Raw genomic sequence first — 26,291 nt, forward strand, 5'->3', positions numbered from 1 at the left:
TACAAATCTGTACATCTTTGGAGTGTGGGAGGAAACCGGAGATCCCGGAGAAAACCCACACAGGTCACTGGGAAAACGTACAAATTCCGTACACACAGTCACCCCTTGTCAAGATCAAACCTGGGTCTCTGGCGCTGTAAGGCAATAACTCTACCGCTACGTCACTGTGCTGCCCATGTATGGATTGGAAGGGTTTGGGGGCTTCAGGTCGAATGCAGGCAAATTGGTCCAGCCCAATATGCCACTTGGTCAGCACCAACAAGGTGGGCCTTTACAGATCTATGACTGAATCAATTGGAGTCTGCTTCTAACCTCAGACATGACGCAACATGAGGAAGCTGAGCCAACCTGAACTAAACCTGCACACAGGCTGGACTCAACATTGCATCCGCAGCTAATCTGTGGCCAGAGGAAGGTAAATGAATTCTGTCCAACTCATTCAGTCAGAAGCCTTGGCAATGTTGTCCCGCTAAATTAAAGATGACATAATAGAATCCAAACAATTGAACCCTTTCAATCGCGCTTGAGTTCTCAACTCACAAATTAATCCCACGTGAACATTTTGGTGTCGATTATTTTAATCAGCTCCTGGCAATCGACACACAGCTTATGATCATTCGTGAGTGGCTAATTTACTATGGAAATAAATCTGGATCAGACCTGCAGTGGACATGGGGTCGACGTTTTATGGCTTTTGTTTGAGCAGTGTGCCGGTATTCCAGCGCAGCTGTGCTGACAGGAAGTGGTTCGATGTCCCTGCAGACATGGCACGTACGTTTCTCAGCATCTGTGCATGGGAAGAGAAGGCTAGTGACCTCAGGCATGGATGGGAAGGCCATTATTCCACTGAAACAAGCACAGACTGCCATGTCTCCGGCTGACCTTAACATGATCCATCAAGGGCAGAATTTTCTAAGCAGGCAGAGGAACTCGTATTTGTATACTGTCTTTTGGGCAAATTGCAGGCAAAAGGGACTAGCACAGTATGCAAACTTGGTTGATATGGACAAGGTAGGCCGAAAGGCCTGTTTCTATACTGTCTAGCTCTATGACTCTCTGACTCTAACTCTAAATCACACATTTTTGCAAAGCTACCTGTATTTCCACTTTCCAAACAACCAGCTACTAACCCAACATTAGATAATCTTTGTGGTTCTCAGTGAATCCTCAGTCTAATATACAAGAGAGAAACGACATTTGGTGTCAGGGGCAGGTGATAATAGCGTAATTATTTCTGTTCAGCATAATAAGTAAGGAATATTGTCCGAAGTGCCGCGTCCGTGGAACTGGGATCCCGTTGAATGATGCGACCCGAAGGCTTGGCGGGCCGTGGAACCAAAGCTACTAGAGTGGACTAGTATCTTTGGTGGAACCAGGAGGGAGCCACCGGAGAGACACACGCAAGGAGCAAGGGCCGATAAGAGAGTGAACCGGGATAATGCCTCCAGCGCTTTCAAGGTCAGCTGCAGGAGGCCCCACCCCGCCCACCCCCGGGACACAAAGATGGCCGGGCGAGGAGAAGGATGGCAGTTCGCGGACCGATCCGGTTGAAGGCGACGGAAGAGGCCCGACACACCATTCACTGTGTAGTTCCCGCCCTTATTAGACTTCCCAAAATGCAGCACTTCACTTTTGTCTGCACTAAATCCCATCAACCATTCCTCAACCCACCTGGCCAATCGATCAAAATCCTGCCACAATTTTTCACAACCATCTATCTGCAAAACCACCCACTTTGTATCAGCTGCGAACTTGTTAATCGTGCCGTGTAGTCAAAGTTAAATTTATTCGTCACATGCACCAACTAAAGCAGAGTGAAATGAATTTGCCATGCAGCGACACAATTGATGTTCTCATCCAAATCATTGATATAGTTGACAAACTATAATGGGCCCAGCACTGAACCCTGAGGCACACCACTAGTCACAGGCCTCCAGTCCAAGAAGCAACCTTCCGCCATCACCCTCTGCTTCCTTCCATGAAGCAATTGTTTAAATCCATTCAGCTATCTCTCCTTTGATCCCATGCAATCTAACCTTCCAGAGCAGCCTACCATGATCTTCGGTTTTGTCCCATACTCCAAAGGCGAACAGGTTTGTAGGTTAATTGATATAAATGTAAAATTGGTGTAAATATAACATTTGTCCATAGTGTGTGTAGGATAGTGTTAATGTGTTAAATGGGATCGCTGGTCGGTGGGGACTCGTTGGCTCTAAGGGCCTGTTTCTGTGCTATATCTCTAAACTAAACCGGTACATGCCTTCTGTCAGGGCCTGTTTGCACTTGCAGACAACTCTTTAATGCAGGATCCTGCACAAAAATTAGTTTCTCAGAATCTGTCAAAGCACTGGACTAATCTCTAATTCTTTCTTCTGGCTATGAAACAGTCTCATTATCCTCAACTTCCCATCAAATCCTGACAATAACAAAACACAATGATTAGTACATGAAAATTGCTCTGCTCTGGGAATTTTTTTTATTATTCATTTAGCCAAACATAATATGCCTGTTCCAGCTTTGAATTTTTTCTCATTTGAAAATTGACAATGTGAAGGGGACCAGATCGCTAACTTTCCTGAGGACTCAAACTTAGGCAGGAAGGTTAGTTCATACAAGATCGAGGTTGATAAAGTGGGTTGACAAATATCTGGCAAATTAAATATATTGTAAAAAAAAGAATGGTGAAATTGTTCTTTTTGACAGAAAAGGGAAAAAAGAAGCATTTCTAAATGGTGGGAGATTTGACATTTTTTTGAAAACTTCAGCTGAAATTAAAATCTGGCATAACACTTGGCATTGGAATCAATCTTATAAATCCAGAACAAATGGAACAGATTGTGTAAGATTGTAGATGCTGGTTTACACCAAAGATAGATACAAAATGCTGGAGTTACTCAGCGTGCCAGGCAGCATCTCTGGAGAAAAGGACCAGGTGACATTTCGGGTTGAGACCCTTCATCAGGCATCAGTCTGTTGAAGGGTCCTGACCTGAAACATCACCTATTCCTTGTCTCCAGAGATGCTGCCTGACCCGCTGAGTTACTCCAGCATTTTGTGTCTAAATCTTTCCAGTGGCTGCTAGTTTCTCCAATTTGAGAGCCATGAATTTCCAAACAGCAACTCAAAAGACAAACATAACGTTTCAATAGGTGGCAATTCGACTGGCCGTTGATATAATCAGTAGCCATGAATGAATTGCAAAAGGCTGCTTGTTTTAGAAAAGGGGTTAACTTTTTCCCACAGTTGGTCACTTGCGATACATCTCGTGATCTCCCTAAGCCTTGGTAAACCTTCCATTCTCCGCAGTTAGCAGATTCTACTCCGAACCTCAGTCCCAAACCGGCCACCTGGCCGCATTCCCCATCACAGACTCCAGCTGTGGGAGAGATCAAACATGGTTATCAAACGATGACACAAAGTCTTTGCTGTTTCACCAATAATTTGTTCCGAGTCATGGAGTGCGCTCTTTCTTCCTGCTGCCAAGTTTACAATTATTCTTGCACCGACTTCAATGCTCAATCTTTTTGGGAACCATTTGGAATGTAGCCAATCATCACAAATCATCCCATTGCAGTGAATGGTGCTTGTGTTTTTTTTGGTCAAAGTGCATGTTTTAAAGAGCATCTTAGAGAAGGGGGGAGAGCCAGGGAAGGAATTCCAGAGCATAGAACCGTGCCAACTGAAGGTACAGTCGCCAATGTAAAAGCAATTAAAATCAGGGAAGCTAAAGAGAATTGGAAAAGAATAGTTAACTCTGAAGGTAGGCACAAAATGCTGGAGTAACTCAGCAGGTCAGACAGCAATTTTATATAAAGATGTTTTGGGTGATGTTTCGGGACAAGAACCCTCGTTAGAAAGGTCGAAACATCGCCTATTGCTTTTTTCCACAGATTCTGCCTGACCTGCTGAGTGACGTCAGCATTTTGTGTCTATCTTTGGTAGAAACCAGCATCTGTAGTTACCTTCCTACACGTTTTGTCTGCTAACTCTGAAGAACTGGAGAAAGAGAAAGATTTGCAAATAGGATGAGAATATAAAAACCAAAGTGTTGCCAAACTGAGAGATGGTTAAGGTCACTGATCAGAATGTAGTGCGTGATCCTGCACACCATTCTCATGATCTGGACTGTCATCAGTGCTCATAGACCACTGACCTCCCAACAGACCATTCTTCTTTGTTATTTGGAATTCAGCAGCACATCAAATGAGTTTAGACATAAGGAATTGCTGGGATCGTGCATTGAACACACAGTGGTGGAGTAACTCAGCAGGTCAGTCAGCATCTCTGGAGGATATGGATAGGTGACATTTCAAGTCAGTAGCCATTATTATCTAAATGGTGGCCGATTAGGAAAAGGGGAGATGCAGCGAGACCTGGGTGTCATGGTACACCAGTCATTGAAAGTAGGCATGCAGGTGCAGCAGGCAGTGAAGAAAGCGAATGGTATGTTAGCTTTCATAGCAAAAGGATTTGAGTATAGGAGCAGGGAGGTTCTACTGCAGTTGTACAGGGTCTTGGTGAGACCACATCTGGAGTATTGCGTACAGTTTTGGTCTCCAAATCTGAGGAAGGACATTATTGCCATAGAGGGAGTTCAGAGAAGGTTCACCAGACTGATTCCTGGGATGTCAGGACTGTCTTATGAAGAAAGACTGGATAGACTTGGTTTATACTCTCTAGAATTTAGGAGATTGAGAGGGGATCTTATAGAAACGTACAAAATTCTTAAGGGGTTGGACAGGCTAGATGCAGGAAGATTGCTCCCGATGTTGGGGAAGTCCAGGACAAGGGGTCACAGCTTAAGGATAAGGGGGAAATCCTTTAAAACCGAGATGAGAAGAAATTTTTTCACACAGAGAGTGGTGAATCTCTGGAACTCTCTGCCACAGAGGGTAGTCGAGGCCAGTTCATTGGCTATATTTAAGAGGGAGTTAGATGTGGCCCTTGTGGCTAAGGGGATCAGAGGGTATGGAGAGAAGGCAGGTACGGGATACTGAGTTCGATGATCAGCCATGATCATATTGAATGGCGGTGCAGGCTCGAAGGGCCGAATGGCCTACTCCTGCACCTAATTTCTATGTTTCTATGTTTCTATGTCACAGTGTGTGAAGGACCTTTTTTTCTGAGATCTTTATACTGGTTATTTATGTTTAAAAGTTAGTGTGAGGAAATATGCGGGAGGAAACTGGAGCACCCGGTGGAAACCCATGTAGTCACAGGGAGAATGTTCAAACCCCATGCAAAGAGCACCCAAAGTCAGGATCGAACCCGGATCTTTGCCGTTCCGAGGCAGCCACTCTATCAGCTGTGCCACTGTGCCATCAGTTGAGACGTCATGTTACAACTGCACAAGACATTGGTGAGACCACACTTGCAAGTTCTGATCGCCACCTATGCAAAAGTGCAAATAGCAGATAATGGGCCACCAATAATCAGAGTTTTATCTGCTATTTGCACTTTATCAGTTTATTTGTTTATGTGTGTATATATTTATATTGTGGTATATGGACACACTGATCTGTTTTGTAGTAAATGCCTACTATGTTCGGTGTGCTAAGCAAAGCAAGAATTTCATTGTCCTATCAGGGACACATGACAATAAACTCACTTGAACTTGAACTAGGAAGGGTGTGATTCAGTTGGAAAGGGTGCAGAAAAGACTCATAAGAATATTATTGCCTGAGGTAGGTGGTAGAGGCATGCACAAATAAAATAATTAAAAAACATTTGGATAGAAATGATTTTGAGGGAAATGGGCCAAATGAGGACAAATGGGAATAGATTAGATAGGCATGGTCCAATTGGTCTGAAAGGCCTGTTTCTGTGCTGCATAACCTAATGATTCCGTGACTCTTTATGCTGATTAAGGAATAAGTATCAGCCAAGGCCTCAGAGGCTAATCTCCTTGTCAAAATCTCATTGTGATATTTTTAATATCCACCTGGGATAAAAGACAGGGGCTTGGCACGGAAAGAAAATCCCAAAACAGGAACAGATGACTGATAAAATACACAATTTACAGAAATCAAGAACTAAAAGGCATAGGTTTGTAAGAGCATATGGCTATACTGTAATCATATGTTGTCTTTCCACTGACCAGTTAGCACACAACGAAAGCTTTTCACAGTATCTCGGTACCAATGACAATAAACTAAACTAAGTTTAAGGTGACAGGGAGAAATATATATTTGCTAGGAACCTGAAGGGCAGCATTTACACACAGAGGGTGGTGGGTATATGGAATGAGCTGCTAGAGGAAGTAGTTACAGTAAGTGCGATGTCAACATTTAAAATACATTTAGGCAAATACATGGATTGGAAAGGGATGAGGAATATGGGCCAAATACAGACAAATTGGATTAGCTTAGACATGTGTAAGTTGGGCCAAGGGGCTTGTTTTCACAGTATGTCTCCATGACTCCAATTAGATGGATCCAATGAATGATCTTCATTGTCTTCAGGATATATTTATTGAATTTTGTGTTGTTTTATTTCATTGACAATTAATATCAATGGCACAGTGGTAGAGTTGCTGCCTTCCAGCGCCAGAGACCCAGGTTCGATTCTGACTACGGGAGCAGTCTGTATGGAGTTTGTACGTTCTTCCTGTGATCACGTGCCTTTTCTCCGGGTGCTTTGGATTCCTTCCACATTCCAAGGACATGCAGGTTTGTAGATTAATTGGCTTCTATAAATTGTCCCTAGAGCGTAGGATAGAACTAGTGTTCAGGTGGTCGAAGGTCATCGTTGACTCGGTGGGCCGAAGGGCCTGTTTCCACAGTGTATCTCCTAACTAAACTCATCAAATGCAAGATTTAAGACAGAATTATAAGAGAGTGAGACAATATATAATTGTTGTGTTACACCACCAGAATATGGCACATTATTACGAGGAAGAAAGGTCCCGACCGAAACATCATCTGTCCGTTCCGTCCACAGATGTTGCCTGGCCTGTTGAGTTCTTCTGGCACATTTTGTTTTACTCAAGATTTCAGCATCTGCAATTCCTTAGTTCTTGAGGCTTCTGTATGTTTTCCCAATGTAACTGGCAGCCAATGGACATTGTGTACAATCTATGCTAACTAATGGAAGTTCTCATTTGTGATTCGGACCCAAGGAAACCTTGCAAAGCTCCGAGTTAAAAGAAACACCAATTTATGTTAATTCAGCACTTTTAATTTAGTAAAAATGTCCAAAGAAGTTCAAGTGCAAGTTTATTGTCATGTGTCCCTGATAGGACAATGAAACTCTTGCTTTGCTTCAGCACACAGAATATAATAGGCATTGACTACAAAACACATGAATAAATAAACTAATAAAGTGCAAAATGACAGATAATCGGTTATTAATGTTCAGAGTTTTGTCCGAGCCAGGTTTAATAGTCTGATGGCTGTGGGGAAGTAGCTATTCCTGAACCTGGTCATTGCAGTCTTCAGGCTCCTGTACCTTCTACCTGAAGGTAGCAGGGAGATGAGTGTGTGGCCAGGATGTTGTGGGTCTTTGATGATACTGCCAGCCTTTTAGAGGCAGCAACTTTGATAAATCCCCTCGATGGAAGGAAGGTCAGAGCCGATGATGGACTGGGCAGTGTTTACTACATTTTGTAGTCTCTTCCTCTCCAGGGCACAATCTCCAAAGATGTTTCATTGCAGCAACTATGTAACATCTTACAATGAGATGCATCAGGAAAACTGGCCAAAATCTTAATCAAAGTGAATTCTAAAGTACTTCTTTAAAAAAGTAGAGAGGGTTAGAGGGGCAGTGGGTTTGGGAAAGAATTCGAGAGCTTCAGAGCCCAGCAATTTCTGAAGAGCAATCATTAAGTAATGAGAATCAGGGATGTGCAAGTGAAGGGGCCAGAATTGGGGAGGAGGACAGAAAGAGATCTGAAAGTCAGCTCATACCATCTCTAATCACATTCTGAAAGAGAAAGTGATTTATTTTATTCCTATCCTAAATACATTTTTAAATGTGCTAAAATGTTGCTTTTATATTACAAAAGGCCAGCATTAATAATGTAGCTCGGGCAAAGAACCTAGCGTGAAATATGTTCCATCGCGCGGCTGGACAGCTGCTGAATTTTAGACCAGGTCTGACCACAGTCCGCTTTAAATGAAGACACAAGGATAGGAATTGCAGAGAGTGGATTCTTCAGCAAAATGCAGCATGCTGGAGTAATTCAGAAGGTCAGGCAGCATCTGTGGAGGGAATGGACAGACAAAGTTTTGGGTGGGGACACTTCTTCAGACTAATAGCAGTAGGGGAGAGAAAGCTGGAAAAAGGTTGGGGTGGGACAAAGCCTGGCAAGTGGTAGGTGGATATGTGAGGGGGGGGGGGGGTCTGATTGGAGGATGGGTGGAGTAAGTGACAAAGGCTTGATAAAAAGGAAACATAAATGGTATCTGGTAAGGAAAGATGAGGAAAAGTGAAATGTCTAGTCGGAGCTGGAAGGCACTGGGGAGGGGGAATTTTGGGGGCTTAAAAGGGACTCAAGGATAGGAGATGAATGTACATAGGAGGGGAACTGGAAGAGGGTGACTGGAAGAGTGGGAGATAGGTTGGAGTAGAGGGGAGGGGAGGAAATGAGTAGAGAGAGGTAGGGGTCCGCTAAAGACTAGCAAGCTCATCAATCTGAAGAAGACTCTCGACCCAAAACATCGCTTGTCCATTCCCTCCACATTTGTTGCCTGACCCGCTGAGGTTCCTTGAGCAGTTTGTGTTTTGCCCACATTATATTTGTTACATCTAAAAGGAGAAATTATCACATTCAATAGCACTGGAAATTACTCTGAAGATTGGGCAAATAGTAGGATTATCAAGGTTGCTCCCACCAATCTGCAGTCACGCTCCATGTATTTATCAATCTACTAACATCTATTATTTTATTTCAAAAATACATCTGTTTATCCCAACCTTCCCTATTCCTGGCCAACATCATTCCCAACAGGTCACTACTGTTTATTCTGTCCTGAAAATCTTCCACATTTGTCTCTAATCCACACTCCTTGCATTCAATGGTTTTGATATTTACATCAAGTTTTTTACATCATGTGAAACGAGATCTTTGGCACTTAGGCTAAGAAACATTTTAATTCAATTTTGCTCCAGACTCTGAGAAGGGAGGAAGGTGATAGAGGCAAGGATGATGCCTGTCCCACTGAGTTACTCCAGCATTTTGTGTCTATCTGGGCAAGGATGATGCCTGGTCCTTAACAGTGAAAAAGCAGCAAGTGACTTCCTCACTATGTGAGAAAGATGACCATTGGCTAAGGAAGAAAGGCAATCTGGCACGTATCAAAATTAGTAAGATATTCTCAGTTGCATGCACTAAGATATACTTGAACAGTACACAGAACAGTGCCAAATATGTGGGAAGGAACTGCAGATGCTGGTTTAAATCAAAGATAGACACAAAATGCTGGAGTAACTCAGCGGGACAGGCAGCATCTCTGGAGAGAGGAATGGGTGACGTTTCGGGTCGAGACCCTTCTTCAGACAGAACAGTACATCACAGGAACATGCCCTCCAGCCCACAAAATCTGTGCCAAATATGATGCATAGTAAATTGCCGATGAATATATATCAGCGATGTTCATCATCTCTATTTTACCTCCATCGATCATTGTAATGTATTTATTAATGAGATTAACAATTTATTTTTAATGGTTTTCCTATTTATGATCCCAGTGCTACAGTGCACTAGACCTTCAGTCAATGGACAGTTTAAAAGGATGAGGGGGCGATCTTGTTGAAACCTACCAAATAATAAAAGGCCTGGATAGAATGGGTGAGAGATGTTACTCTGCCATTCAATCATTGATCTACCTTTCCCACTCAACTCCGTTCTCCTGCCTTCTCCCCATCACCCTCGACACTCTTACTAATCAAGAATCGGTCTATTTCGTGCCTTAAAAATACCCTCAGAATTGGCTCCGAACCTTCCTCTGAAATGACCCACCTCAGTTCAAGAGTAACTGGAAATTGGTGAACACTGTTGCTCTTTGCCAGCAAGACACAAACCCTTTGAACAAATAAATAAACTAATGTCACTAGGGCTGGCTCACAGTGCTGTGTTTAAAAAATCAGTGTCAAATAAAACTGAATGCTCCAATTCCAACTGGTAAACAAGGTATGGATTGCAAATTTATAAAGCGTTACACACAATTTAGTCAAAGCTGGGAGTGATTACAACTCAGTAAACTCATCTCAGGGTTCAGAAGGAATTAGAGAGCAATAGGCAAAAACCTGGACAGTCCACAGCTACCATGTGGATCAGGATGAGACCACTAACCTTTTATCTCTCTCACATACTGTAAACTATGGCATTTCACAACCCTTTTATTCCATTTTTTGGGGAATGTTACATGCTTTTTTGACCTTATCTGCCTGCATCATATGAGGTATCTGATAATAACATTCCACCCCATATAATTCCAGCAGTATATATATGATGCAGTTGCCTTGTGTCTAACCCAAGCAATAAGAGTTAATTTCGGGAAGTAACACATTTGATTTTTATTATTGTGAATAATGGCTTAATTGCAGTTACTCCGAAAAAGAATGTAGAACTGAGTAGCTCTTTCCTGCCACGTTTTAACTGAACACACTGCTCCAAGATACGTGGGGTTTGTATTTTCGTGGGATTCCATGCATTTCATGCATTCACTCACGGAAACTAGAATAAAATTCCTTTTTTTGCCCCCAAAAGAATGTATGAAATGTTTATTTGGTAACAAAGTTTGGGATTCTTATATTTCATGAAATATCAAACCATTAGCAATAAAGCATGTTCACGTTTGAACATTTGCAGATTGAGGGGAATGAATTAAGTTGCAGTCTGGCACAGCAAATGCTACTTAAGCAAAGCACACATAAGGAAATGCTTAAATCGTAATTTAATTTAAATGCAGAAATTTACTGTAATCATGGGTCACTAAGTAGACCCACTATTTAGCTTAGTTTGTTTTAGTTTGGAGATACAGCATGGAAAATGTCCCTTCGGCCCACCGAGCAAGCCAACCATCGATCACACTAGTTCTGGATTATCCCACTATCTCATCCACTCCCTACACACTAGAGCCAATGTTTACAGAGGCCAATTAACCTATATACCCGCACGTCTCTGGGATGTGGGAGGAAAATAGAGAATGGCAGTGTTGTAGAGCACAGGAATCTCGGAGTGCAGGTACATAGTTTCTTGAAAGTGGCGTCACAGGTAGATAGGGTGGTCAAGAAGGCTTTCTGCACATTGGCCTTCATCAATCAGAGTATTGGGCAGAGAAGTTTGGAGGTTATGTTACCGTTGTACAAGATATTGGTGAGGCCAAGTTTGGAGTATTGTTTTAAAGAAGGAACTGCAGATGCTGGAGAATCGAAGGTACACAAAAATGCTGGAGAAACTCAGCGGGTGCAGCAGCATCTATGGAGCGAAGGAAATAGGCAACGTTTCGGCTCCTTCGCTCCATAGATGCTGCTGCACCCGCTGAATTTCTCCAGCATTTTTGTGTACCTTGGAGTATTGTTTTCAGCTTTGGTATAAGAAAGATGTGGTTTAGCTGAAAAGTGTGTCGAGAAGATTTAATCCATATCCTTCCATTCCCTGCATATCCATGTGCCTATCTAAAAACCTCTTGAACACCACTGTCATATTTGCCTCCACCATGACCCCCAGCAGTGCTTTCCTGGCATCCGCGCGCATCTCCTTTAAACTTTGCATCTTTCACCTGAAAACTACACCCTCTAATATTTGATATTTCCATCCTAATCAAATGGTTCGGAATGCCTATCCTATCTATGCCTCTTAGGATTTTACATACTTCTATCAGGTTTCCCCTCAATCTCCAGCAATCCTGAGAAAATAAATCCACATTCGTCCAACCTTTCCTGTAATGGGTCGACCAGAACTGTATGCAGAATTGAATGATTGCTGAGAATATTTCCGAGAGGATAAAGATCAAGATTGACCGGAGTCTGCAGTTACAGAATGGTCCAGAGCAGTGAGGTTGGCAGATGTCCTTTGCTAAAGAACATTTTTGAAGAAGAATAACTTGTATAACAGTTTGGCATGACTAGTCCATTTATTTTTCATTCCAGATTATTCAATTAATTCAAGTTAAAATTTCCAACTGCAGATCAGTCCAGAAATAAGACAGTTTGATCATCGCAATGTTTAGAAAAAGTAGAAACCTCTTGGCAAATCTACTTTCTTTTTAAGATATAATGGAATTAATTGATAAGGAAAGTTCAAGTTTTTTTTATTTATTATTACTGGCCACACCTAATCAAGCACTGTCAATTTAGCTGAAGCTCAATAAATAAACTGCAGGTTTAATCAGCCTTCAAAGGTAACGGGGAGAAGGCAGGAGAATGGGGTTGAGAGGGAAAGATACTGTGGATCAGTCATGATTGAATGGTGGTGTAGACTCGATGGCCCGAATGGCCTTATGCCCCTGTCCCACTTAGGAAACCTGAACGGAAACCTCTGTAGACTTTGCGCCCCACCCAAGGTTTCCGTGCGGTTCCCGGAGGTTTTTGTCAGTCTCCCTACCTGCTTCCACTACCTGCAACCTCCGGCAACCGCCTGCAACCTCCGGGAACCGCACGGAAACCTTGGGTGGCGCGCAAAGTCTCCAGAGGTTTCCGTTCAGGTTTCATAAGTGGGGCAGGGGCATTAACTCTGCTCTTGTGACATGAGGTTTTCAAACTTGTTACTATTAACAGTCTAGTTTATTCAGAAGAGTAGGAAATTCAGAACAGATTTCAGACTGAGATCAATCCTGCATCTCCTGGGTGATCTTTTACATGTAAGCCATGCTTTCAAGATTCTCGTTCAAATCACAAAGTGCTGGAGGAACTCAGTGGGCCAGGCAGAATCTGTAGAGGGAATGGACAGTCAATGTTTTGGGTCAAGACCCTTCATCAGACTTCTTCATGGTCTAAATGTGAGCATTGCCCACAGTTATCCTCATTCAATTCTCACATTACATGGTTACAGTACCAAGTGATTCCTATCCAAATCGTTATCTCCCAGTTTGGGACAATGTAGTTCTGCAAACTATATACATTTTCCAATCCATCCATTCCCTCCACAGATGCTGCCTAATCCACTGAGTTACTCCAGCACTTTGTGTTTTGCTCAAGATTCCAGCATTCCGTGTCTCCTTTCAATATTCTCTTCCGTTTAACCAATATGACCGCAGAGATGAAGTAGGCAGCTTCAGTGTGAACAGAAATAGACACAAGGTGCTCGAATAACCCAGTGGGTCAGGCAGCGTCTCTGGAGAAAATGGATAGGTGACTCTTCGGGTCGGGATCGTACTTCAGATTTGACCCGAAACGTCACCAAATTCATTTTCTACAGAGATGCTTCCTGACCCGCTGAGTTGCTCCAGTACTTTGTGCCTATCTTTGGTATAAACCAGCATCTGCAGTTCCCTTTTATCACACACAGGATGAACAGGCCAGAAGAGATAAAAATAAATTGGACCTGCTTGTACATTTCATCATGCATTAGATTAGATCACCTGGATTAGATCCCTTACAGGTAAAATCGCGCACATTAGGAATCAGGCTCATCTTTACTGTACATGATTCATTTTATCATGATGGTGCTCTCCTGACGTTGGTTGGGCACTGAATGAGATCACGGCTCACACTGCAGGTAGTTCCTGCAACATCAGCAGAAATCTAACAGAAGCAGGTTTCCACAAGAGCCTCGTGGTTTCTTGGCTGATGATTAAATAGTTTGTCTCTTAAGGTATTGACTATCCAATTATTATTGTTGGGGAATATAGGTTGGACTAATGACATTGGAGCTACGGCCAAGAAAGCTCACCAATGCCTCTTCTTCCTCAGAAGACTGCGGATGTCCGGCATGTCTCCAACAACTCTTACCATCTTCTACAGATGTAACGTAGTAAGCTTCCTATTGAGATGCATTGGTTTGGCAACAACTCTGCCCAAGACCGCAAGAAATTGCAGAGAGTTATGGATGGAGCCCAGACCATAACACAGATCAGACTTCTCACTATTGATTCCATTAACATTTTACAGTGCGCAAGTACCCTGGTCATTCCCTCAAGTACCCTGGTCATTCCCTCTTCTCCCTGCTCCATTTGAGCAGTAGGTACAAAAGCTTGAAAGCACATACCACCTGATTGAGGAACAACTTCTTCCCCTCTGTTATCAGACTACTGTACGGTCCTCCCAGAAGCTAGGGTGTACCAATCTTCCAACCTACCTCATTACGGGTCTGCGACTTTTTCTCTGTAACTGTAACTCTCTAAAACTATATTCTGTACACTGATATTTTTCTCTTCACACTGGATAGCATGCAAACAAAGCTTTTCACTATACTTTGGTACACGTGACAAAAGTAAACCAACAGTAGGACCGTTATATTTCTGGACATGCCTATTTCCTTTCAACCCTGTGTCATTCAACCACTTGCTTCCAACTTCAACCTCTACAAACCACCATTCAACCATAAATTACCTTAGTGGATGAGAAAGTGGGATAACATAGCACTCGTGTGAACGTGTGATCGATTGTCAGCGTGGACTTGGTGTTCCTGTTTTCATGCAGTATCTCAAAAAATAATACTAAAACTGACTGGAAAAAACTTCAAGGGCTTCATCTGAGATCTCAGCACCTCCATCAGAAAAAAAATAGTGCAAACATCTGCTTTCCTCCTGCAAATAACAAATGAGTAAAACAAAATAAGGCAAAGAAACCAGTTGCCTAGTTGACCTGGAGGCACAAGGAACCGAAGATGCTGGAATCTTAAGCAAAACACTGTGGAGTAACTCAGGCAGCATCTGTGAAGGAAAATGGACAGACGATGTTACGGATCAGGACCCTTCTTCAGAGGGTCTCGATCCAACACATCGTCTTTCCATTCCCTCCAAAGAAGCTGCCCGACCCATTGAGATGATCCAGAACTTTGTTTTTTTGCCAGTTGACTTGCTCTCTTTATTACTGTAATGAATGTGGCCATTTGTTAAATCCGTCTTTCAGGCTGGGGGGAACTGACCAGGTTGGTGGATTTCTGTTGGAAAACAGTCTTTCAGGGAACGGATGGTGGAATCATCAAGTCATGAAGCCAATGGATAGAGAAATCAGAAGGAGTTGCCGGACTGCTGGCTCCACAGACGAGGTTAGAGTCAATGTCTCTAACCAAGGTTTGGCCTGACCCTACCTCTCTTTTCCAGCTCTCTCCCCTCTACTCCATCAGTTTGCAGAAGGGTGCCAACCTGCAACATTGTCTGTCCATTCCCTCCACAGGTGCTGCCTGACCCGCTCAGTTCCTCCAGCACCTTGTGTTTTGCTCAAGATTCCAGCTTCTGCAGTTCCTTGTATCTCCCTCCAGGTGCTGGACTGCCAGTGGATGAAACATCGGGGAGCTACCAATCCTTTTATATTTTCTTCTAAATAGCGTATATCCAGAATTTGGGGGCGGATACAAAACTAGTCTCTTCTCACCTGAACTGTCAGGTAGTGCGATACACATTTAACCTCCCCAGCCTAGGTTTTGTTTAGATTTGTTACTGTCATGAGTCCTGAGGTACAGTGAAAATCATCATTTTGCATGCTATCCAATTGGATCAGATAATACTATACATAAGTGAAAGTCAAAGTCCAATTTATTTGTCACATGCACCAACTAAGGTACAGTGAAATGAATTTGCCAGCAGTGATACAGTTGAAAAAAGAACACACAATACACAATAGAAATTAACATAAACATCCACCACAGCATTCTTCACTGTGGTGGAAGGCAACAAAGTTCAGTCAGTCCTCCTCCTTTTAATACAATTAATCCAAACTCAAATACAATAGATAGAGCAAAGGGGAAGGTATGGAGTGCAGAATATAGTTCTCAGCATTGTAGTGCAACAGTGCCAGAGACATGTCCAATGTCTGCAATGGGGTAGAGGTGAATTGGACAGTACCCTGGCTTATGAAAGGAGCATTCAGATGCCTGACAACTGAAGGGAAGAAGCTGTTCCTAAGTCTGGTGGTGTACATTTTCAAGCTTCTGTACCGCTGCCCAACAAGGAGCAGAGAGAAGAAGGAATGACCGGGGTGTGACAAGTCTTTGATTATGTTGGCTGTTTTTCCGAGGCAGCGTGGTGTGGATGGAGTCGATGGTGGGTAGTCTGGTCTGCGTGATGGAATTGACAGAATTTCTGGAATAAGTTTTTAAAAGGATCTTTCAATTCAGGAAATCAATTTGCTGAATTCAACTTGGCTTCACTACACCCTCAGGAAGTGCAAACGGAAATGTTTATTGATCCACTGGACCCAGTCAGAGCGTATTATGTTCACGTCCCCACATTAAAACACGCATATTTTTTACAAGTAGAACTTTCAGCAAGGTTTATGAATTCAACACAAGCTTCGGATTCTCCTGCAAACTGAGGCAACAACAAGATTACTGAAGTCTGCAGCAGGTTTGCTGATGTGGTCTTTCGCACAGGCCTCTGCATCCAATCATTAGAACACAACGAAAATGTAACATTTTTCATTCCCAAGGCATGACTTTTTATGGACAACAGCCTTAAAAGGAGATTCAAATCCAAGCAAGACAGTGCCAAATAAGATTTCAGCGTTCTCTGATCAACAGTGAATCTCTGTCATTTCACGGAACATTATTTAAAGTTGCTTCACTGCAACCCAATAAACTTTACCCAATTAACCTCCCTCTAAATGCAGTCCTAGAGAGCTCTCAGCATTGTGCAGAAAGTGCAGGAATGTGATGGAGCAATCAACGAGCTGAGATCCTCCAGCTGGATGACAGCACAACTTGTGGGTGACAATTTAAGGCGAGAGGGGAAGATTGAGAGGGGGACCTGAGGGGCAGCTTTTGCATTCAGAGGGTGGTGGGTATATGGAACGAGCTGCCAGCGGAGGTAGTTGAGGGAGGTGTAATAACAACATTTAAGACATTCGGACAGGTACATAGATAAGAAAGATGGATACCTCTAGAGGGATATGGGGACCAAAAACAGACAAAGCTTGGATGGGGCATTCTGGTCGGCATGGATGAGTGGGACTAAAGGGCCTGTTTCCATGGGTATGAATACATGTCAAGAGTTAAGAGTTAAGAGTGTTAACCTTTCTTCGTTCATTTATGTCATTGGTCTAAGTGTGAGAAGCAAGTCAGCAGTAGCATTGCGTGGGACGACAGATGGCACAATGGGCTAAGTGTTCGGCTGGCAACCGGAAGGTAGCTGGTTCGAATCCCGCTTGGAGTGCATACTGTCGTTGTGTCCTTGGGCAAGACACTTCACCCACCTTTGCCTGTGTGTGTCCTTGGGCAAGACACTTCACCCACCTTTGCCTGTGTGTGTGGATGTAATTATGTGAAGCACTTTGGGGTCAATGCAAGTTGACTAAAAATGTGCTATATAAATAAAGAAATTTTATTTAATTTTAATTTACTTTTTCTCTCAGCCAAAACATCTTACAGCCTTGACATAAAAAACCTTCTCCACACCTAAATTATTAGTTAATATAAGAGCACAGTGAATATTATCAGTGGGACCATGGAGGGAGCTCCAATGTGTAGTTTGTCAAGGCCTTAGTTCAAAGTCATGACATAATCCAATAATCTTCCATAAATCTGCTGAACATGAGTTAATATGATCTCTCCTCTAGGACCACAGTCTTAAATTAAGTGGTGAGAGGGTGAATGAGGTGTCTGGGGTTGAGGATTTCCTACTAGCTGTTGGCTGATCCAAGATAACGACCCTGGATGGCTACGAGTTAAGACGAGGTGTCTGCTTGGACAACTGCCTTGCCACATTGCTGTTACAGGATTGTTACAGAGATCGCTTATTGCAACTACTTTACACTGATTCATCACTCGTTGATATGAATGAATGGCTTAGATCATAAGAGTTATCCTTCATCCAAAGATACTCTGTGTCCAACTGAATGTAATGGGAATCTGATGCAATTTATTCAAAGAATGTTTCTTACAGCCCTTCGAGAGACATCGCTCATTGACCAAGTAAAGCAAACACACTGGCTACGGCTAAGACAGCAGGTTAAAAATGAAAGGTAATCAGTATTGAGTTACACCAAATATTAATCACTTTAAAACCATCCACATCACTCTACATCAGGAAATAATTTTGTTCTGAGGAGTATAGGATCTTGCCACTCAAAACAATCACCTTGGCAGGAGAACCAAGCATCAATTTTCTGGTCATTTTTCACTTCTTGACTGACCCAACTAATCTGGTTTTTTTTTAAACCCTCCTTTTCCAACTGTTTTTCATTTGCGGCTGATGAATTTGATCAGTTTTGAGTAGCTGTCAACTGAGATTTTGAAAATTTGACTTTCTGTAGGCTGAGCAGCAAACTCAGGCTGAATGCTGAAACACGGGCCCTTTCAAATGTTGACAAATTGATCACAGAAAGCCTGGGTCAGCATTAAAGAAAGGATTAATTTAGACTAGAAATGCATTATCCGTGTTTATAAAAGGCCTGCTCTGGATAATATACATTCACAGTCTAAATGCCCAGCAACATCGCTGTGATTATCTGCAGCCAGCATTTGAAGATAATTGAAATGCAGGAGATGAGTGGAGTCAAATAAGATTAATTAATTAGTTACACTATTTTTCAGACCCCCAAGTTCACCCAGTTGGAACATAGAACGGTACCGGGCCCTTTGGCCCACAATGTCTGTGCCAAACATGATGCCAAGTTAAATGGATCTCATTTGCCTCCCATGATCCATATCCCTCCATTCCTTGCACATCCATGTGCCTATCTGAAAGCTTCTTAAACATCACTATGGTACCTGCCTCCACCACCATCCCCGGCAATGCATTCCAGGCCCCCAGATACAGCGTGGAAACAGGCCCTTCGGCCCACCGAGTCCCGGCCGACCATAGATCAGCCATACACTAGTTCTATCGTAGACACTAGGGACAATTTACAGAAACCAATGAATCTACAAACCTGCATGTCTTTGGAAAACCAGGACACCCAGAGAAACCCACGCAGTTATAGGAAGAACGTACAAACTCTGTAGAGACAGCACCCATAGTTAGATCAAATCCAGGTCTCTGGCGCTGGAAGGCAACAACTATACTGATGGGCAACTGTGCTGACGTTTTGTTCAAAACTTGCCCAGTGCAACTCCATTAAAGTTTCCCCCTCTCACCATGTAGCTATTATACCCTCTAGTCTTGGACATTCCCACCCAAAGAGACTGTCTACACTATCTGTGCCTGTCATAATTTTATGAACACTTTTACGAGAGGAATAGGAGATACGCTGTCTAACAGGAAACATGTGAGCACTAGATGTGACGAGTGGTGAGCCAAACTCAACTTTTAACAATTTACATAAATGACTTGGATAGTCACCAATGGTGTGGCTGCTAAATATGCTGATGGCACAACATTAGGTGGGGAAGTAAAATGTGAAGAGAACCTAAGGAGGTTACAACAGATACAGTTAGTGAGTGGATAGGGATTTGGCTAATGGAGAACAATGTGGCTAATGTGAATTTCTCCATTTTGGTATGAAAAGTGAAATAGGAAAGGACAGTGGGTATATGGAACGTACTGCCAGAGGAGGTAGTTGAGGTAGAAACTATAACAGCATTTAAAAGACATTTGGACAGGTACACGGATAAGAAAGGTTTAGGATTTCAATGGTTCAATAATGCTTTAATGTCATGTGCGCACTGCACAATGAAATTCTTTTTGCAAAGAACACACATGTACGAGTCCCCATATTTTGGCGTGATTTACAAAAAAGTCCAAAGTCTGGCCCATGCGCCCAATGTAAGGGAGTGGCTCCTGATCCAGGTAGGCCTCAGGCTGCTGCTGGTCCTCCTCCATCTCCCTCAACAGGCTTGGCCCGCCAACTGACTTCCTTCTCCTTGCCCGACCGCTTTTGTGTCCCGGGGATGCCTCCTGCAGCTGGCCTTGAAGGTGCAGGAGGTAATAGCCGGGTCCCTCTCTTACTCCTCGCATCCGTCGTCGCCAGCGGCTCCCTCATCCTCGGCTCTCTAGTCTTCAGTGCCCAGCTCGGCTTCCCCTCTGCAGGTTGTGGCCCGCTGGATCTTTCCTCCTTCATGGCGGCGAGCCTTGTCTGCTGCCGCATGTGGCCGCGGAGGGCTCAGCGGCACCCCCTACTGGTCACGGCCCGCTGGGTTTTCCTTCGTCTGGCCACCGGGTTCCAGGAGCCTTTTTGCCATCGCGGGGCATCCCAGGAGCTCTGTGATTCTATGACTCTACCAAGTCAAAAACAGTTGATAGTGCCCTAAGTCATGATGTCACCCAGGTGAAGAAGCATTTAGACAGACACATGAACCGGCAGGGAATGGCGGAATATAGACTTATATGTATGACTGCAGGCACAAAATTTCGTTCAGACCGTAAGGTCTGAATGACAATAAAGGAAATTCTAATTCTAATGTGCAGGCAGACATACAGTTTAACTTATCTACATGGTCAAGCGTCAAGCGTGCTGTTTGTGTGCTGTTCCGTCCTACGTTCTATCAATCTTCAGACCAAGAAGTAAGCAACATCAAAGACCCAAACATAGTTAATAAGATCCAGGCATCTGAAAGCAGGCTAACAGACCGAACCTGGAATTCCTCTGGATATGTGTCGAGTGTAGCAAATATTTATGTAAGAATATAAGTAAGCCATATGATTATGTATCACAGCGATATCATCCTACACATGACACAAGCACGTGTGTTATTTTTTATTAGTCCGCAAAACTGTTCTCTATCTCTTGGCGTCTCCTGGACATTATTATCGTTGGAACTTTCCAGAAATGACATGCTGGATTGCAGAACACCGCCAAGCTTCTTTTCATTTATTATATTGTTTGCAGAATACTATGTATACATATTCAGTTGTGCTGCTGCAAGTAAGAATTTCATTGTTCTGTTCGGGACATATGACAATAAAACACTGTTGACATGAAAATACCTTCTATCCTCCCAGTGTCCAAACCCTTCGCTGCACTGGGTTCCTGTGGAGAGATGTTGTCTCAGTGAACTGTTGAAATATCCGCTTCAGTAAATGTTCCCCAATCACGATAAACAGCACCTCATCACATCAGGAGTTCCTTGCAGAACTGTTGTAAGCTATTTGTGGTCCTTGTGTTCCTATGAGCCAATGTGGGAATTGAGTATGTTGATAGCAGATATTTGTTATTTATGTTCTGTGAGAGGATATTCGTGAACTGCCTGAACAGCAATCTTTAATTCTGGACAGGCCCATGGTTGGAATTGATCCAACAATTCAAAGTATTCTCTCTGAAATGTGGCAATCCAATTGCACTTCAACTTACATAAAACAAGAAACTGCAGATTTCACCTGCCCCCCCCCCCCCCTTCCTGAACAGTTCAAATAGGCATCATGGTCGACACAAACATTGTGGCTTGAAGAGCCCATTCTTGGGCGCTACTCTTCTATGTTCGATCTTCTATTCAGACTAATGTTAGCTCGTGAACATAAATAGTTTTCTGCACCCTGCATCAACTGCTCCTTGCATCCAGAGCAGAAGTAGCTTCATTAGGGAATTTCAGTAAGGTATTCAAACATGTTTTCCATTTCACAAAGCTATATTGAAATTGTGTTAGTTAGTTTACAGCTGTACAAAATGTTGGCGAGACTGCACTTGGAGTGTTGTGTTCAGATTTGATCACCTTGCTGAGGGAAAGGTACCATTCAAATGGAAAGAGTGCAGGGAAGATTTACGAGGATTTGCAAGGACTTGCTAGCTATACTTAAAGAGCGTTTGTCAGCACAGGGCCTGTACTCGCTGGAGTTTAGAAAAATGAGGGGGGACCTATTTGAAATGTACAGAATAGTGAAGGGCTTGGATTGAGTGGATGTGGAGAGGATGTTTCCACTAGTGGGAGAGTCTAGGACTAGAGGTCATAGCCTCAGAATTAATGGACGCTCTTTTAGGGAGGAGATGAGGAAGAATTTATTTAGTCAGAGGTTGGTGAATCTGTGGAATTCTTTGACACAGAAGGTTGTAGAGGCCAACTCAGTAGATATATTTAAGGCAGAGGTAGATAGATTCTTGATTAGTACAGGTGTCAGAGGTTATGGGGATAAGGCAGAAGAATGGGGTAAGCAGGGAGAGATAGATCAGCCATGATTGAATGGCAGAGTAGACTTGATGGGCCGAATGGTCAAATTCTACTCCTGTCACTTATGATCTTATAGGGAGAGCTTGGAGCACAGGAGGCTGAAGGGTGATCTCATAGAGGTGCATAAAATTATGTGAATGTATAGGATGAATGCATGGAGTCGCAAGAGTCCCAGACTCTGAATCATGAACCAGAAGACATAGTTTTAAGGTGAGGGGGAAATGATTTAATACAAACCTGAGGAGCAACTTTTTTCACACAGATGGTGGTGGATATATGGAATGAGCTGCCAGAGAAGGGAGTTGAGGCAGGTACAACAACAATATTTAAAAGTCTCTTGGCCAGGTACATGGATAGGAAAGGTTTGGAGGGATATGGACTAAGTGCGGGCAAAAGGGACTAGCTTAGATGGAGCATCTTGGTCAACATGAACGAATTGGACCAAAGGGCCTGTTTTTGTGCTGTATGACTCGATGATTCTGACTTGAGGGAATTAAACTTGAAGGGTTACAGACATAGAGGGAGGAAAGGGACTATTGGAATATGGAACTATTGGAATATATGAATAATGATAGGGTGAATACAAAGAGTCTTTTACCCAGGATAGGGAAATCAAGAACTAGAGCACATAGGTTTAAAGTGAGAGGGGGCAACCTTTTCACACAGAGGGTGGTGGGCATATAGAACACGTTGCCTGAGGGAATGGTTGAGGCAGGAATGATAATAACATTTAAAAGACATTTGGGCAGGTACATGGATAGGGAAGGTTTAGAGAGATATGGGCCAAGCGCGGGCAAATGGGAGTACCTTGGATGAGGCATCTTGGTCAGCATGGATGAATTGAGCTGAAGGACATGTTTCCATTTTGTATGGTCCTATGCATTTGCCTGGTTACCTTGACAATGCTTGAGTGTCCCGCTATAACATATTCCGTAATAGATTCTCACGATTCCCTCGGACAGATGTTATTCTCAGTCGACTAATTTAGATATTCAAACTCTCCTCGTGACACCACAAGTGTCTACACCAAAATAATCAGCTATGTTTATAAATAATTAGAAGCGTTGTGAATGGACATTTACATCAGCACGGTTATTCTGACTCTGTAGTTCTGAAATCTACTTTGTTACTTACCGGATGGTCAATTGACACGATTTCATGGCTGCCTGCTGGTTAGTCTCTGTGCTTTCCATCTTCCTGCTATTCTCTACACAAGCTACAGTACCAACATCAAACGGAAAAGTAACATGAATCTTTGAAATTCACCAATAACAAACTGCATCACAAAATACATTTAAAAGTGGCATACTAAGACCAGAAAACTCCTTTTTGAAAATCACCTGGTTAAGAGATAAATTTATTATCAGCTTCGAGAAAAATGATTGGATAGGTTTAGAGGGATATGGGCCAAACACAGGCAGGTGGGACAAGTGTAGATGGGCATGTTGGTCGGCATGGAAGGGTTGAGCCAAAGAGCCAGTTTCCACACTGTATGATTCTATGACTTTAATGTCAATGTATCCAGATGGTTAATTGCTCGAAGGAAACTTTGGAGTAACTCAACGGGTCAGGCAGACCAGTGGAGGGAACAGCTAGATGAAGTTTGGGTCAGAACCCTTCTTAAGAAGAGTCCTGACCTAAAAAAATGTGTTTGCCCATTCCTTCCACAGATACTGTATTGCCTCTTTTTGCTCGAGATTCCAGCATCTGCAGTATCTTGTGTCTCAACAAGTAACCTTTGACAGTTTGGCTGAATTTGAGACTAGACTCTTGAGTTCAGCTGGTTTGAAATGGTGGACAAAGTGCTAAGTGCAAAGTGTTGCTCTTCTGTGGCCACGGATCTCAACTGACCTTTCTCCATTGCATGTGTTTGGTTTGTTCCATCGTCTTCTTGGACTGCTGTTGCTTTAGTAAACGTGCAGATGTTAACAGCTGGGAAGAGGGCTGCAGCTGTTGCTGCTGATATCTTCCACCCATTGCTGGACCTTCCTGTGACCGTCAACAGCACTCAGCTGGCTCCACGCAAAGAATAATCACAACAACTCACTAGAAAGATCTTGTCATCTTGCCACATACTAATGTGTTCTTGGTGAACAGCCAATAAATTGATTTCTTCTTGCGCTATATTCCAGTAATTGGGAACAGAAACTGCCAAACCGGAATCTCATTCTAGTTCCATGGATTTTCTCATCTATCACAATTAACCTTTCTATTTAATCCACACCTCTCACCACCTAACAGTCTGAAGAAGGATCCTGAACCGAAACATCATCTGTCCATTCCTTCCATTGTTGTTGCCTGATCTGCTGAGTTCCTCCAGCACTTCGCTTGAGGTTCCACCATCTGTGTCCCTATTTTACTGCTACACTGTGATAATCCTTCAAAGCAGGGAGGGAGAAGTTTGAAGAAATTCACCCTCCTCTCTGCTCCCCCTCGGTGATTGCTGTCATAGTTTCACCTTTGCTCCCATGAAACTGAACCATTTCTTGAACTGGTTGAATTGGAGTGCCAGTCCTCCATTCCAGGAATTTACCCGAGATATCTGTCAATCACACCTGTTTTTTTATGTAGTTAATTGAGCCTTTATTGATGAACCCTAATTGATGTAATAGGTCAAGAGGACTGCTGCTCTCCGAACCATGTTCTGCCCTAGACTCATAGTCTAAAGAAATGTCACCTGTCCATTCCCTCCCCCAAATGCTAGACACAAAAAGCTGGAGTAACTCAGCGGGACAGGAAGCATCTCTGGGAAGAAGGAATCGTTGACTTTGCCACCTGACCCGGTGAGTTCTTCCAGTACTTTGTGCTTTGCTTAAGATTCCAACATCTGTAGATTCTTATGCCTCCCTTCCTTTTGTCTTTCTATAAACTAAATTTCCAAATATTTTATTATTTCCTTTTGACCTGTTGCATCAATAAGGACATGCATTGGAAACCATGCAACAAACAAACTTTTCACTGTACCTCAGTACATATGACAATAATAAACTTAACTAGACATTGACTTTGCTGTACATCATCACTAAATAAGAAGAAATTGCAACTCTGGTCAGTGGTGCTGAAGAGGTGGATAGTGTTTGTGATCAATGAAGTCCGTTTTCGGCTTATTGATGTTATTGTGCTGTAAAGTGGGCAGGTACGTCTGGCACCTGATGAGCTGGAGGCCCCTGTGATACCTCTAAATGTTCTGTGCATGGCTACACAGTTGAATTTGAGCTGCCTGCCTGATTCACAAACATCCAACAACACATTCCCCTTGCTCGATAGTAGCAACGTCAATCATCCAAAGAATCCGCGTGACCCCACTCTGTAGCGTCAGCAATAACGTCAGGAGGCGCAGGTCTGCATTTGATGCTGCTGTGATATCTGGTCTGTGATCACCAGCCCTCTTCATTGATAACGGTATCTCCGTCAGTGAGCTCCACTCCTTACGTAACAAAGCCGAAGAACAGTCTTGTTTTACAGGGTCTGAGCTGAAAGATGAGATTTACGTGGCAGCTGTTGTTCTAAAGGGGGCTTGCTGTTAGAATAGATGCATCAGCTGTAATAGTTGGCACTTAGGTTTCAAGAGTGTTTAATTGTCATACGTGCCGACAATGGAACAATACTATTCTTACTTGCTGCAGATCCACAGGCGTGTAAATACAGCAACACAGATAATATATACAAATCAAAAGTACATCAAATTAATAACAGTAATACTAGGTAATGGTAATAGTGCAAAAAATTATGTCCATGGTGCGACTAAAGACAAAATCCGTAGAAGATCTATGTTCTCCAGAGAAGCTGCAAGACCTGCTGAGTTACTCCAGCACTTTGTGTCTTTTTTTGTAAACCAGCATCTGCAGTTCCTTGTATCCATGAAAATCATAGTTGCTACAGCAAGGACACGACCGATACATGGTCAAAGTGAAATTCTTCTCCAGTCGGAGAAGGTGGGAACTGGGTAAGCTGGGTTGTATAAGGTAACTGAATGGAAAAGTGCAAATTGTTAATCTACAGTATACCTGTGCTGGCTGGATCAAATCTTGGTGTTTGGATTGTGTAGTACAGAACAAGATGAAGCTACTTGACCCTCCGAGTCCATGCTGACATTCCAATAGTCTCTTTCCACCCCTCCATGTCTTGAACTTTAATTCCCTTGTGTCAC

The 26,291-nt window shown here is 43.0% G+C and overlaps 1 long non-coding RNA gene across 1 annotated transcript; it reads left to right on the forward strand.

Annotated features, from left to right (window-relative positions):
• Nucleotides 1-4,223: 4,223 nt before the first annotated feature.
• Nucleotides 4,224-24,774, forward strand: LOC116991223. Its single transcript, XR_004416714.1, has 4 exons — nucleotides 4,224-4,317; nucleotides 17,919-17,925; nucleotides 20,037-20,042; nucleotides 24,762-24,774. It is a non-coding gene; the product is annotated as an uncharacterized LOC116991223 (long non-coding RNA).
• Nucleotides 24,775-26,291: the final 1,517 nt, after the last annotated feature.

Source organism: Amblyraja radiata, chromosome 33 (genome assembly GCF_010909765.2).
Source record: "Amblyraja radiata isolate CabotCenter1 chromosome 33, sAmbRad1.1.pri, whole genome shotgun sequence".
Classification (NCBI taxonomy): Eukaryota; Metazoa; Chordata; class Chondrichthyes; order Rajiformes; family Rajidae; genus Amblyraja; species Amblyraja radiata.